General features: G+C 40.1%; 1 protein-coding gene across 1 annotated transcript in view; it reads right to left on the bottom strand.

Annotated features, from left to right (window-relative positions):
* HTR1F (5-hydroxytryptamine receptor 1F) overlaps positions 1 to 14795 on the bottom strand; it is a 104415-nt gene that overhangs the window by 54960 nt on the left and 34660 nt on the right. Inside the window, exon 2 of the mRNA XM_063150077.1 lies at positions 562 to 662. The gene's annotated coding sequence lies outside the window, so the exon portion shown is untranslated. The remainder of the gene's footprint in view (positions 1 to 561; positions 663 to 14795) is intronic.

The following is a 14795-nucleotide window of genomic DNA, read 5'->3' as shown; positions in this document are numbered from 1 at the left end:
AAGTCTTTAAAATATATCTGTGCAATGAAGCATTATATTGGCACCATTGTTTCTTTCCCCTCAGTTAAAGTAGATGTTGAGTGTTTAAATGTCCAAGGCTGTGGAGAAGGTCACTCAGATCTAGGACTGCAGGCTGAGCTGCTTCTGCAGTGCCTGAATTTCTCAGACTTCTTCATTTATTCAGTCATCCTTCTGTCATCCACTGCTCTGCTTTTCTCAACTGATTGTCCTCTTTGACATCTTTTCCTGGCTGGACTGCAGCTTTCCACTGCACTGAGTGTGCTCAGATTGCCCCATTAAGCCTTCAATAACTCCACAGGTCAACCCTCACTTGGCTGTGTTTCCCTGCTCCCACCTGAGGCTTTTTGCAGTGCAGACTTGTCTCTCCTCCTGTTTTACTTTAAGGAAAGGTCAGTCTGGCAGAGGTCAGCAAAACTCTGTATTCAACCTGCTTTGCAGAATCCCTATGGAAGACCCAACCAAATGAATTTGATCTCTAAAGCAGGTACATCCCGAACACATGTATAAACTCTCTGTGTGTCAGGGTATAAAGCAACTCACCATCTCCTGTGTCAGGAATCACCTTGGAAAAGCTGCCTCTGGGAATAGGACTGGTAGTAGGAATTCAATCAGCCTTAGCAACACTGGATACTGCCAAAAACCTGCAAGAAAGCAAAAAACCCATAATATAGGCTCTGTAAATGACAATGAATGATGTCTCCTTCAGGGGAAGGAAAAGATTCTTCAGGCCTAATCTCTAGCTTTCAGGATCTCTCCAAATAGCTGGGAATGATTGTTTAAAAGCTTAGAGACCAGTGCCAGGAGCTCCCCCTGCTCAGAGTTCACACAAGAGCATGGCTGGTGATGACAGAAATACTTTGGAATGAGCTAATGACCAGCAAGGGCCTTGCAGGATTACACACGCCAGGAATCGACTCCCCTTGAGGAACCGGAGAAATCGAAAGGTCTGACTTGTACTTTCCTGAGGATAAATTACCTGTTAAAGCAAAGGGGAAGGAAGTTTAGCCAAACCAGCAGTTTTAGTGTGTCTCAAGCTTTTAGCACCTGGGTGCATCTGTCAGGTTCTAATTGTCAACTCCCACTGACTGCAGCAGGAGCCCGGGGCACTTGGCATTGTGCAGTATTAACCTGCTGTTATTAAGCTAAAGATATAAACATGCCAGAGTATGTGATGTTTGAACTGCAAGGCATTGTTTCTTGCATTCTCTCAACTTCAATTTTTTTTTCCCAGTTAGCAGTGTCTCACAGCAAGCAACTGCCTAAAGAGGAAATATAATGCAAAAGAATATGCACTGTGAAAAGTCTGCACTGTGAAGTGCAGAAATATATCATTCTACCAAGAGTAGGCTGATTTAATTTTAAATATAAAATCTTTAAATAGCTAATGTGCTTAAAATGTAGAAAATCAGATAACAAACGCAGTTCTTGTTTCAAAGGAGAATAGCAGTCAGTGAGAAAAATGAATAAAAAGAAGACAAAGTGACAAAAGAAATAAGGAAATATCATTGATTTCCTGGGAAAAAAAGGATAAAACCTAATAATTTTTCACACGTTATCAAATAACATGGTAATTTATCCAGAATATAATTATGCTAACATTTGACTGTTACTTGGTATCAGATGAGTTCTTTCAGCTCAGAGTGTTCTGGGGCAGGTTTTGAGGGTGGTTTCAGACATGTTTGCTGGAATTATGGCTAATATCGCTGGAGGTGTTCAAGAAATGACTGGATGTGGCAATTAGTGCTGTGGTTTAGTAGAAAAGGTGGTGCTTGGTCAAGGGTTGGGTTTGGTGATCTTGGAGTTCTTTTCCAGCCTTACTGATTCTATGGTTGTGTGGGCTAGGCTAGGATAGTAGAGGATGTGGCTTCTTGAAGTTGTCAGGGCAACTTTGGGAAGTTCTGGTTCTATTATTGCTAAAGGAAGGGTGAGAGCACCCAGCAAATCCTGAGTTACAACATCAGTGCTGCATATTTTGCAAAAACTTGGGAAAGTGAAAGCTCTTATACTTTTGTACCCATTCCGCTGGTAGAAGTAAGACATTTTTCAAAAATTAAGCCTCCTGCTTAGTACAGAACATTAGCCTTCAAAATGTAACTTATTGGCAGTAATAACAGAGTTTAAAAAGTAAAATGAGTGCCTGTGCTCTGTTTTTCCCTGCTCTCCTTTGTAATTCAGATTTCTCTCTCTCTAGGCAAGGTCAGAAAGGACAGAAGGCAGAGGGGCCAGCATGATCTGCTGTGGGAATATGCAGCACTCAGGACGTAATGATCCACTTGGCTGTATCTCATTGAGCATCCACCAGATGACCATCAGGAACTGACAGAGGTAGAGGCAGAGTGGCCTTTTTGTCTGGTTTTGTTTGGAAGTTGGTGTAACCATTGCCTCCATCTTTTTCTCTCAGCACACTCCTTCAGATCTAGCAAAACTCTGTTCTGAATAAGACTGCAGGAGTGCACAAGAGCTGGGATAATTTTAGGGTTATCTTAAAATGCTCAGAAGGATTTCCATCTTAAGTGGGGGATGGAGAGGAAGCTGGCTTTAGTTCTTGTTTGACATCTTGCACCTTCGCTCTCAGGTAAGAAATTTTAAGTGTCAGAACATCTAGGCAGCACCAGAACAACTCAGAGGTTTTATTTGGCTTTTTTAACAAATAAGAAGTCTTTGTTTCTTCACTAGCTCAAGCTCTTTTTCATGCATGCCTTACCCCTGCAGTCTATGCTTTTCCAATTCTTTTCTTTTTCAGCTTCTGCATCTTTACATTTTCATCTTCATCTCAACACAGCTTTTTGCATTCTGGCCATCTCCAATTGCATTCCCCATTTCTCCCCTGGTCCTCTAATGCAAAAGGGAATATTTCTGACATGCATGTGCTTACACAGTCAAGAATTTAATTGTTGGCGCTGCCATCCAATGACTTTGTTCTTGTCTGAAGGGGGAAAGTGACCTCTGAAGGGGATTTGGAGGCCCCCTGGCTGCTCAGATCACTATTTGCTCCCTGTTATTTGGAGTGCTGCCAGCCACTCCTGTGCAGGGAGATTTGCAGGCTGCCTACAAGCTCTTGTGAAGACCTTGTCTAAATGGGAAGGATGTGGGAGTCCTTGTTGATGATACAGCTGTATGGATGGATGTTTTACCTCTTCATTTATCATTATCATTATAATTTCATTATCATTACCTTATCATTTTCAGCTTAATTAAAATGTAAGCACCCTGGACCTAGAGGATCAGCGCAGGAACTGAACAGACATCTCCAAGATGAATCTTATGTAGCTGGAAAGCAATGTTCATATGGATTTATGCTTTCTTTTATGCATCAGAAAAAAAATCAGGTAATGTTCAATGAGTTAAGTGAGGCTGGGTTTAAAGTAGTGCTAAATGCAGGCAAAGACAGAAGAAGACATTACAAAACTGTAGATATAAGAATTTTTGCATCTATTGATAGTTAATTTACAATTAGAGTAATTTTTGTTATGGTAGAACATCCCCACATAAACAAAAAAAAAAAAAAAAAAAAAAAAAGAAAAGGGAATTGCCCCAAGTCCTATGAACTCTGTTTTGTTTATTAAACAGAAGTCAAGCTATTAAAAGATTTGCAGTTCTTTTGTACATATGAAGACTTAATATTTCTGAACAAAACCCAATCCTCTTTTCACCCAATATAAAATCATTTCACATCTGCTCAAAATCCCAGCAGTCTCAGTTTCTGTGTGGCAGCAATTTCCTCTAGGAAGGTAGTCCAGCAGAAGAAATTCTGGGCCTGTTTCCACCTCTGAAACACATTTATTGTTTCCATTGCTTCTCAAACCTCATGGTAATCCTACTTCAAGTCTGAATATTTATTATGGAGGTTGAAGTCTGTGAGTAACCAAAACCCAGAACTATCAATTTCAGCCCTCCTTCCTTAGCAAAGACATTGATATTATGAGGGCTTTGGTCTTGTGAATCACAATGGGAAAAATCTCGTGAAATGTGTGGAAGGAAAGCTTTACTTGTGGTTAAAAACAGCATCTGCAATAATTCCATGAGAAGAATAAAAGTGAGTTTCTTACTGTGTGGAGGATGCTAAATAGGACTTTTTAAAATGGTACCTTTTCCTAGGACAATTAAAGAAGAAAAACAGCTTTCCATGACTCTAACAACTGTTTTAAAGGCTCAGCTGGCAGCATCATTTCCTATCATGCAGAAGATCTAAGTTCAAGATCACACACAAGTCTTCTCAAAAGGCAGCAGGAAGTAAAGGTGGCATAAAGAAAATTACAATCTTACTGCAATGGCAAACAGAAATCTCTCTGTGATCATGAGCTGAGTTTGTGTTTCCTGTACAAAAGTAGCAAGGAGTTGGAAGCAGATAATACTCCCTAGAATGGCTTGACATCCATAGCTGGGTGAGAATTCTCTTTTTCTTTAAATTTACAGTGGCTGCATCTGATGTTCCAGAAAATGATGGATCAGTACAGTCCTATAAATCCCAAACACATATGCAGTATATCTTTTCAGAAATAACTTACAAAACAGCCTTCCAGAGGAGGAGAGGTCTGCAGTAATGACAGCACCCTGACAGTGCAATAAAGAGGAATTCATTATTCAGACTGCAGGGGTTGACAATGGCCAGAGGGCAAATGCATAAAATAAGAAGAAAGAGTCAATGCTCAAATGTCAAAAACTCTCTGCCACAAGTGGAAAAAAAGAGAAATGTGTTCAAAATATATTTCCTCTGTATAGGAATGATGGTGGTGATGATAATAATAACATTTATCTGAGTATGATAAATATTGCTGAGGATGAAGCATTATATGACATCATCTGTGTATAAATAAACTGTCCCTTTCCAGTTTCCATTGCCATAAAATAAAAAGAAACTTTTGCAATCTAGAAAGTGGCAGCAAACCAAAGAGTTAAATATGTAGGATGGTTGGTTTTGTGAGTAATCCTAATTGACAGTTTTTAAGCTACTGTTCAATTCTAGAAACAAATCTGATTGTTATCATTATTTCTTTTATTACCTAAAGAGGATAATATCTACTCACCAGTGCAACTACTTCAGTATGAAATTTTGCAGGCATAAACTGCACCTTTAAACACGATGTCAATCCCACAAAGGAACAGCAATAAGCTGGGCAAAAGCCCAGTTGTTTTTCTGGAGTTATTTAGTTCTAAACAAACTTCCTTTGCAGTCTGTCTGTTTTTTATTTTTAGTTCCTCCTTCTTTGCTATTGAACTCTTTTGTAAGAAGGAAGGATTCTGTGTTTTTCTTCCCCTGCCATTTCCCATATGAAGCTACAATCCTCTGATGGCTTGCATGAAGAGGATTAGAAACATGTCATCACTAATTGCAGATGAGGATTTAAAGGAGGGCTGGGCAGGAGAAGACAAAGATGAGATTGCCTGACCTGTCTTGATTAGGCTGTGGATGCTTTGTGTCTGTCTCTGCTGCTCCAGGAAGTCAGCCTGCCTCCCACATCTGCCCTCATCTTGTGGCAAGGGAAAATTGTTGGTTGTTGAACAGGATGAAAGACTGATTTCTGCACTGCTCCTAAAGACCCATTTCTGCCATGAGGACTACATAAAGTTAGTTGGCTCATAATGCACAAGGGAGCGTGAAGTTGCAAAGAGGAATCACTTTTACCTCAAAGAAAAAAAAAAGCCAGATTACACTTGTGGGATTGTTTTTTACTCCTCAACAGATTTTTTTTTTGTTGTTTGTATTAAACTGTAAACTGAGTCACTGTATCCTCACACACACCACACAAGTGTGAAAGTAGCAGTGGCTAAGCAAGCCCTCACCATCTGTGAGCATTCCCACTGCTTAATGTCAAAGCAGTACCAGTTTGGCTAATAAGGTTAAGGAATTACATAACTTAAGTCGAATTACAACAGAATTATGCCAGTTCCCCTCTCTTTTGCTTCAGGATGAATCAATTATGAAACATAAATCCAAGTAATGGATAGAGTATTTATAACCAGTTAGGCTCCCAGGCATTGATTAACCATGACTGAGAGAACTTCTTTTTGTGGAAATGGATGTTGGATCATAAAGAACCTGTAAGTTCCCATCTAGGGCTGTGAACTACTCGGAAAGACATTTTATTCTAGCCCTATGATTCTTTGAAAGGTTGAAGTCTGAGGAGATAAGACACAAGAATGAAGGCCAAGTAGTCAGAGTTGCTTTACACTCTTCAGTATATATCATTCCTCAGTGAGTCAAATAATTGGTGGAAATTTATTGAAAATACCCCTTTGTCTACTTTAAAAAACAATGCTACATTCTTCAGGCCTTGCAATAAGGTCAAAAGTGACTCAAGAGTTCCAAAAAGGGGTAAAACTGAGCCAGAGTGATACGAATTATCTTCAGAATTGAAATGGAAACTACAGAGATTTGTTACAATTTTCAGGATTTGTCTGTCAAGCTTTGACAGATTAGGAATCTGAAAAGGATGATTTCTGGATTAAGACTGAAAATAAAGCCTGAACTTCACTTTCTAGAAGAAAGTATGTTTATTTTGATTAATAAAGAAATATGCAGTAAAACTACCTCCTTCTCGGCCAACATAGTTATAACCACAATTCCACATCTCCGTCACTCCCTTAACAAATTTTGGGCTCTTGTTTTGGCAGTAAAAATGTCTTTTACAAAGTGATTTGGAGAACAATCTGTGACTTATTTAAGGAAATAATTAAATACCTCAGTCTGCTCACAATTAAAGGTATATAGCATTTTTAGCTGCATTAATAGACTTGTTGATGTAACCTGCTGGTTCTTGGTCATCTAAGTTTATGATGTACACCAGTATCTTTCTGCAAAATCTCTGTTGCTAAAATGGGCTCATTTTCTTGTCACTTAATCACTCAATTGGAGCACTTCTAGTGAGGAAAAACAGGGATTAACAGATGGAGAAATAAATAATTGGATTAAAAAAGGTGCATGTTGTTTCTGGACTGGTACAGCAGGCTGTGTGCTGCCTGTTTCACAGACAAATGTCTTACATCCCAAAAGGTCATGTCTCTAGAGCAGGCAGCCCTTCAGTCCTGTGTAACATTCTTTTAGCAAAGTTATGGCTCAAACTTTCCTGAAACAGTGACTCTCTTTTAAAGCATAGCTATTGGTGATACAAGACTTAAAGGAGACAAAGTTCTTGGAAAATGAAAGGAAATCTTGCCGTAAGCTTTATCAGTGGCTTGGCAACCCTTTGGAGACAGACAACTTTGGTGTTGGTTCATCTTTACTCAGAGTTTGGGGTTCTGGATATAATGCTGGCTTACATGTTGGGACTATTTAACTCCTTTCTTCCTGATGCAGGTGCTGCTGCTGGAAGAGTTTTTGGGGAAGAGCTGTGAAACACAGAAATGGTTTACAGCATGGATGGATATACAGCAGGGGACCACTAAAGGTACTTGTTTATATTTTTCTTCCAGAGGAGGTCTGTAGAGCTAACATAAATGTTTATATTATCCTTCACTGCTGCTTTCAACTAAATTCAATTTAAGAATCTCAACTTTTTCACAATATTTGTTTGTGAGGCCCTGGTGAATGCAGCTCCAAAGGATGCTGCTGGCAGAGGTACCTTTTGAAACAGATATGTTTAATGGTGATGTGCAGTCAAGGAATTGCTCTCCATTCTGCTAAATTACATTTTGTTTCAGCACTCCAATCTTTAAGCCATATCCAAAAGCTGGATCTGTTTAGGAAAATTCACTGGCAGCCCGGCTGAGATTACATCTCAAGCAATCATTTTAATATGTAGTTATAAATCACTTCTAACTTTCTGCATGTAGAGTGTCTTCTGTTGATGTATTTGAGAACACTGTAGAGAGGTTTGTAATTAAATGAGGAAAAAGTAGGACTTCTTTTATGAAGAAATAAATTTTTAATGCCATAGAAATAAGGGAATTTTGAAAATGCTGTGCACTCTTTATTTTTGCTTTGTACCTGAAAGTTGCTCAAAAGTAATTGCATTTCTCTTTAAAAGACAGTGGAGAGAGAAATAGTCAGCTTTCTTTTACATTTGGAATAAAAAAAATTATCAAGTAGAGAGACCACAGACTTAGGTAAAGATGTCTAGATTTTTCTACATTTTCAGGGACAAGACCTCCAAAATCTTTTGCCAAATTGAGTACTAAACTGTATCTTTCTATGCATTAAAAATGCCCATGCTTCACAGTAGGGTTTAGCTTTAAAATTATGTGCTATGGCTCAAAACCCACAGAGTTCAGTTTCTAATACCAAACATAGAAAATGCCCTTCTCTTCCTCGTCCTTTTCCAGCCCAGGGTGGCCAGTTTAGTGTTCTGCCTGTTTTTGATTAAAGGTGAAGTACCCTATGATCCAGCATGGTAATTACTGTATTCCAGTGTAAGTCACAGACCATTGCTGCTGTTATTTATTCTGAGACAAAAACATTCATTCACCCCTCTCCAGCTACAGGCTGCAAATTCTTAATGGCTTGACTTTTGCTGTGAGTGAAACCACTTTATTTTTCATTTGCTCCAGTTGCTGAGATAGCTGCACTATCTGTTGTCCATTCTGTGTGCAAAGATTTGAAATTTGTCAGTGCTCTCTTTCACTACGGATCAGAAACCAGATAAGTTTTCAATGTTAAGGATGGTCACTTGTACCTCATCCAGTTTCTGCAGGCTTATATAAATGCACACATTTGTCAGATCACTCTCTCTACAGAAATTTTCTGTTTTCCTTTGTGGAGTTGGTGGGGGTATCTTGCACACTTGAGGTTATATTGGCAAATTCCTAGAAAAAATGGATGATAGACTAAGGAGTTTATTAAACACGTTTTTTTGTGGGAAAGGCTTACTAGGTTCACTTCATTTTGTACAAAACCAGAGGCAAAAATAGAGCAGAAGTCTACACATAAGCAAAAACCCCAAAATAGCCTCCAGCCCCCCAACTTTTTCTCCTAGAACTGTTTAATGTGGGAAAAAGCTGAGCGCACAAAGCCACTCCATGGCGAGCTAGTGAGTCACTGCCTTCAATCTGCGCCTCTTCGGTTCACGCTGACGTACTCGCAGCTAAACTTTTTAGGCTTGCCAGTTCTCTGGAGAAGATGTATATTACTGAAAAGTTGGGAATTTTCAAGATACAGCTCATCTATTCACCATGTATAGCACTTCTGAGAAACCAAGCATCTAACAATAGGGAAAGGGAAGGGAAGGGAGCAGGGGAGATACGGATCTGAGTACGAGACCTGCAGAAATGCTTTCAGCTTGTTAGAAACTTTTAGGACCCAAAACTTCTTAGTATTTAAGTACCTGCCTTGAAGAAGCTGTAGGTAGCAACAATAGGTGAAAGTCCTTTTTAAAAGAAGTGAGTAAATCTGTTCCTTTCTTAACGGAAAAATCCACACAGTCTGTCAAGGAGTGGTAGGTGTTCTTCAAAGCAGACAAATACCAATGGCATGACATTTCCTGCCTGTCCTACTAATGAATAGGACATTCAGTAGAATCTTAGAATGGCTTGGGTTCCTCAAATTCATCGAGTTCCAACCCCCATGCCAGGGGCAAGAACAGAGAGTAAGCAAGGAGAGGTCAGAGAAGGACAAGAGGCTGGGATGAGGTGTGCAGTGGAGTGGATAAAGGTAGGCAAAGCTGCTGTAACTAACCATACTTGAAACTGGATCTTGCACTCCGTGCCAGCAAACAGAAAACAAATTTTTCATTGTCCTCAGCATCCCTTTACATTGCAAATGACAGGAATGTACAGGTAGAAGAAAGATCAGTCTTCAAAATCAAAATGTTTTAAAATGGAAAATGCTATTGATTTTAAGTACACAGTGTTCATGCAGAAGATTAGATAATCAGTTTTATATTGAAAATATTGAAGTGCACACAGAGCATTTTTTTGGGGAGTAATAGAATATTTTCTTTTATATTCTCATGAGAACTCTATTGTGCTCGCACCACCATAAATTTTCCACTATTGTTTATGGACAGTTCAAGAATTTAAAGCCAAGATTTGGTGTTGCAAAAATTCAGATAAAAACTGTGAGGTAAAGTAGGAAATGTGCAGAACATCTCAGAGTTCCATATTCAGATTTCCTCAGAGAAAAAAACATCTTTAAGGAAGCTGGATGTATAATGAAAAGGCAGATAAGTGTTTCATCTCATTATTTTCCTGTCCTATATCTCAGGCTCATATCCTCCCCCTTGGCTTCTGAAGACAGAACTGCTTACTTTTCAATCATGAGTAATGCTTCCCTGTCCTAAAAATCCTTCTCCCACCTCTTAAAATAGTTTCCAATGTTGGAATCAAGGTACAACCTCAGCCAGAAGTGGTGAGGTCTAACCAAACGTCTCATTATCCTGACTGGAGAGTTAAGGCAGAGCTGCAAGCTCAGCTAGTTGGGAGGAAAATAGTCTTAAAATATCAAATTTTAAAAGTGAGGAGACTGAAACAGGAAAGATCCCAGGGTTGTTTGAAGCCCCTCTTAGCCAATGTGGCACCTGTCGAGACTCAAGAGAACACCTGGCGGTGTGTTTGCAGAGATGTGTCAGCTGATAGTCGCTGTTGTATCTCACTTCATGTGATGCAAAGGAGGTCTGGCACTTGCCCCGGGGTGGCTCCTGTGGAGACTGTGACTGCCTCAGAACTGCTCCTAGCAACTGCTGCCATCTCCATCTCTGGCAGTATTTGATCTGCTTGTGGGGGCTGGAACACGAAGTAGGCTTGGAAAAATGCACCCATGGCTGCTCTTCTTTGCCCGGGAAGGAGCGACTTGAGCCGAGATTCTCTTCTGCCTTACTGGGCTTGTTCTCAACTACTTTGCCAGGGCAAGAGACACAGGAAAGAGGGCACAGCAATGGAACAGTGCTGGCAAGAAGGGGGTATTTTGCTAGCCCTCAGCTTAACCATAATCTTCAGGGTCTGGAGGATTCCACAGAAGGAAAAGTTTGGATGAGCAATGCTGGAGATGAGGCAAATGGCTCGTAACTAGCCATGGTCTGCATGGATCTGGTTAATGCTGGGTTTATGATTTGTGCTCAAAGAGCCTATGCAATTAGATTTACTCCTAAATACCACAGGACCCAGGTGGCCAGTTGAGCAGATAGGATTTCTGCTGTGGGAAAGGTCTCTGCAGTGACTAATACCTGGTTTATAGTGGGGATGGTAATAGCTGAGACAGAACATGCTCAGGTTGTGCCAGTGGTGGAGCCACAGTTGAAATCTTTGATCCCAAGGATGGGGGTCTGGCCTGGCCAAGATTTGGGAAGGGGAGTCAGAGGGAAGGATAATGGCAGAAGCTGGAGAAAGGTCAGATTTGATGCTCTGGCTGTTTTAGGAGAAATAGGAAGGGGGAGAGTGACTCCCTGCACACAGAGACTCTGCACTTCTGGGGCAGCCAAATGGAATATGTGGGGCTCCAGCCCTGGAGCATACAATTTGTATTGCCTACATAGTGAATGCCTACAGCTGATGCTGATCTGAAGACTAAGATTTACTGCTGGTTGGTGCAGGACCTTGAGGACTTCTGCTGAGAAAACCCACTAGCATATGGATGCTCTTGAATGAGGAAGGTGTTGCTGAACTCTGGATGAAGGCTGCATTTCAGGCAAAGATTATATTTAAGGAGCTTGGCAATGAGAATTCAATAATTATGTTCATTTTTCCTTCCTAACATATTTGCTTGGCAGGTTAAGGGAAGGATTGATGATAAAATCGAGCAGGTGGCTCCAGATGTACCAGAAAGTTTGGGAGAACAGTAGGTCCAAGGAGGGTGAATGCTGGATGCTGACAGCAGGAGTGGAGTTTCAAGGGAGGCTGCTCAGAGTGAGAACAAACATAAGTGGAAGAAGGAAAGGGGAGGGAAGAGGAAAAGCCAAAAGCAATTTCCAAAGGCTTCTCTGTTCATCCCTGTCCTCCTCATCTTCTGGGTACACCCTGACTTAACCCATGCCCTCTTAAAAACTGAAGGAAAAACTGAAAGCTACAGCTCTCCTTTATGTTCACACTAAATGATTTGATGCCTGATTAAGTGACCTGGCCAATTTCAGCATCCAGAGATCACTGCACCTTTTTCACCTCTTTTTCTCCTGCTGGTTAGCAGAAAACAGGACACACCTGGTTTTTTTAGAGTCCTTTTGTTCTGAGCATTTGGAGTAAATATTTTTACATTGTGTGTCTTAAATTTTCTGGATATTGGTCTTCATCATTCTCAAGCACAGGAATAGCATGTTAAAAAAGTATCAGCTACTGTAGATCATGAGGAAAATGCATAACAGGGTATTAGATGCATCTATATCTATGTATATATTTGCATATGAGTGAAGGACTGAGACACCAAGAGTTTCCAGATATCAATAAAAGGGCTGAATAAAAGGAGAAGCAGGATACTATCTGTGAGGGTGACATGATATTGTAATCTGCAAACTAATTAAAGAACAGAATTTAAATAACATTCGGATGTAACAGCAGGAAATGCAAGGAACAGGTGTTTAACAAGATTTCTTTTGACTGTTTAACCTCTTTGCTAATGCCAAAAAGCCCAAACTCTGTCAGACTTCAGCTTTACCTCATGTCAGTAGTTGTCCTTTTGGCTATTTCATGACTCAGAGCATTCATTCTGCTGTTAGTTTGTCTCTAGGGATCTGGGTCTCTGCCATTAAGTGTTTTTGATCTCCATTGCGTGTGTTGTTTTCTCTTCAGGGAGCAGGGAGATTACATGGCTGCAAATAAGGCCCAGAATTTGTGACTCTGCTCTGTGGGTTCACAACAGCATCTGCGGGAGAGATCGCCTCACAAAACTGGGTAGGATTTGTTTCCTAACACTTAGAAACCAGGAAAGGCTTTTCTTTGTGATCACTATAAAATACAAAAGCATAAGTAAGTGTTTTGCAGTGTTTCAGGTATTGGTACAGTCTGTTAAGAGAGTAGGTCTCTGACATCCTGCTGAGTGACTGGGATTACATAATAACACTTTATGTACACATCTCTTAAGAAGCTCCTTGTTTAAATGACCTTCTAGCAACAAGCTCTTTCTCTCTTTTATACTCTGATTTCACACCGTTACTTGGATTTAGAAAACAAAAATAAGCTCAGGGGATACCTGCTTTGAACAGTCACCTTTAATTGTGTGTTTTCTTCCATCATGATTTTAAAAAGTTTCTTCTGAATTTCTTTTGTACAGTGTTTGAAGTGAAGAAATTGTTAGAATAGTAAAAGCATGCTTTCTTTTAGAAGGGGGTTTCAACAACTTTAGACAATAGACAGAATCAGTACTGAATGTCAGATTCTGCCTGCATGAACTCCCACCCCCCACTCTCCTCCTACACACATTTAGACCCCTGCATGGCAGGGATATGCATCTCTAACTCTTTAGGCTCGTTTTCAGAAATTGATTCCATTAGCTGCTGCTTCTTTTTGTTATTTTTCCCTTTCATCTTCCTCCTTGCTTTCTGCCCAGCATGCAGTCCAACCTGCTGGCTGATGTTCTCCTTCCAAATTAGAGGGTTTGACACTAGAATCTTCTACAAATAAACTGATCTATCTTTTCACCCCATTCCTCCAGTAGATGTATAAATGAGAAATGCCTTTCTCCGGAACCCTGCTCTCCTGTCCCTGACCTCTCTCTCCACACTGAGGGCATCAGCACCCTCTGTCACCTCTCCCTTTGAGGGGCCTGGCTGCCCTGGCTCAGGGCTGTGACATTTGTTGTCAGCTCTTTGTTGCTTACTGGATGTTATCTCCAGGGCTGATGGTGGCCCAAATTCCCCTACCAAAGATCCTGTTTAATCTCCTTCCCTATTGTTATCATCAGTTATGACCTGTAGGTTTTCTGGTTTCTTTTTCCAGTTTTTCTCCTTTTTTTGTTTTCTCCTGATAACAAGTGCACCAAGGACACACTTGCAGTGTCCAGGGACCACCCTGATCTCCAGGATGGGGCTGCTGGAAGGGGAAAGAACATTTCTGACCTGAAGAACCTATCAATAGATGTACCTAGCTCACAACTTCCCACAGATTCCGTAGCTTGAACATATTTTTCCATTTTGAATTTAAATGTAAACTGCAACACTTGGAAATAGGAGATCCATTGTGCAACACGTTCCAAATTCTTGCAGTGTCATGTCTGAAATGAGTGTTTCAGTCTCCATTTCTAAAATCCTGGGAAGCAGGAAAAGAACCAGGTTGAGTGCAGGATGCAAGAGACTGCCTGTGTGGATGCTGATAGAAGGGTGGGCTTGAGTGCTCAGACAGGATTCAACCCATTAAGCAGACAGATGCTTTAATGTTTCCCACCCTAGAGAGTTCCTTCCTATACAATACTTCATCTTTTATGATCTTAATTAATACTAATTGGTAGATGATTGCCTCCAAAAGTACTATTCTATGGAGAAAACTAATCTCTGATATTACAGTGAATGATATTTGGGAGAAATCATAAGGTACTGCAGCCCTATGTAAATGATTAAAAAGATTGCCTTTCTCTGTTTTGATTTGTATCTGTTTATATATTGTTTTCCTTGACAGTCTATATTGTTACTCCCACACCTGGGGAGTTTCATCACGTTTTTTAGACCATAATGTGTGGCTAGAGGAGATCACACTTTTGAAAGCTTGTAATGAACACCCATTATTAAATAAGGGATTTAGCTGTTTTCTTTTTTTTTTCTTTGTTTGCTTTCAATCAGCAAACTAATTCTGCTTTTATGTAGAATTTTCTCCTTCATTTATATGGTAGAATGATTTAATTTTTGATCTATTCCTATTTGAGAAGGAATGCTCCTGCATACATCCTCAAGGTCTTCTTTTAGTCAAGACTGTGATTACAC

The sequence above is a fragment of the Melospiza melodia genome, chromosome 2 (genome assembly GCF_035770615.1).
Source record: "Melospiza melodia melodia isolate bMelMel2 chromosome 2, bMelMel2.pri, whole genome shotgun sequence".
Classification (NCBI taxonomy): Eukaryota; Metazoa; Chordata; class Aves; order Passeriformes; family Passerellidae; genus Melospiza; species Melospiza melodia.
This window is presented reverse-complemented; position numbering and strand designations above follow the sequence as displayed.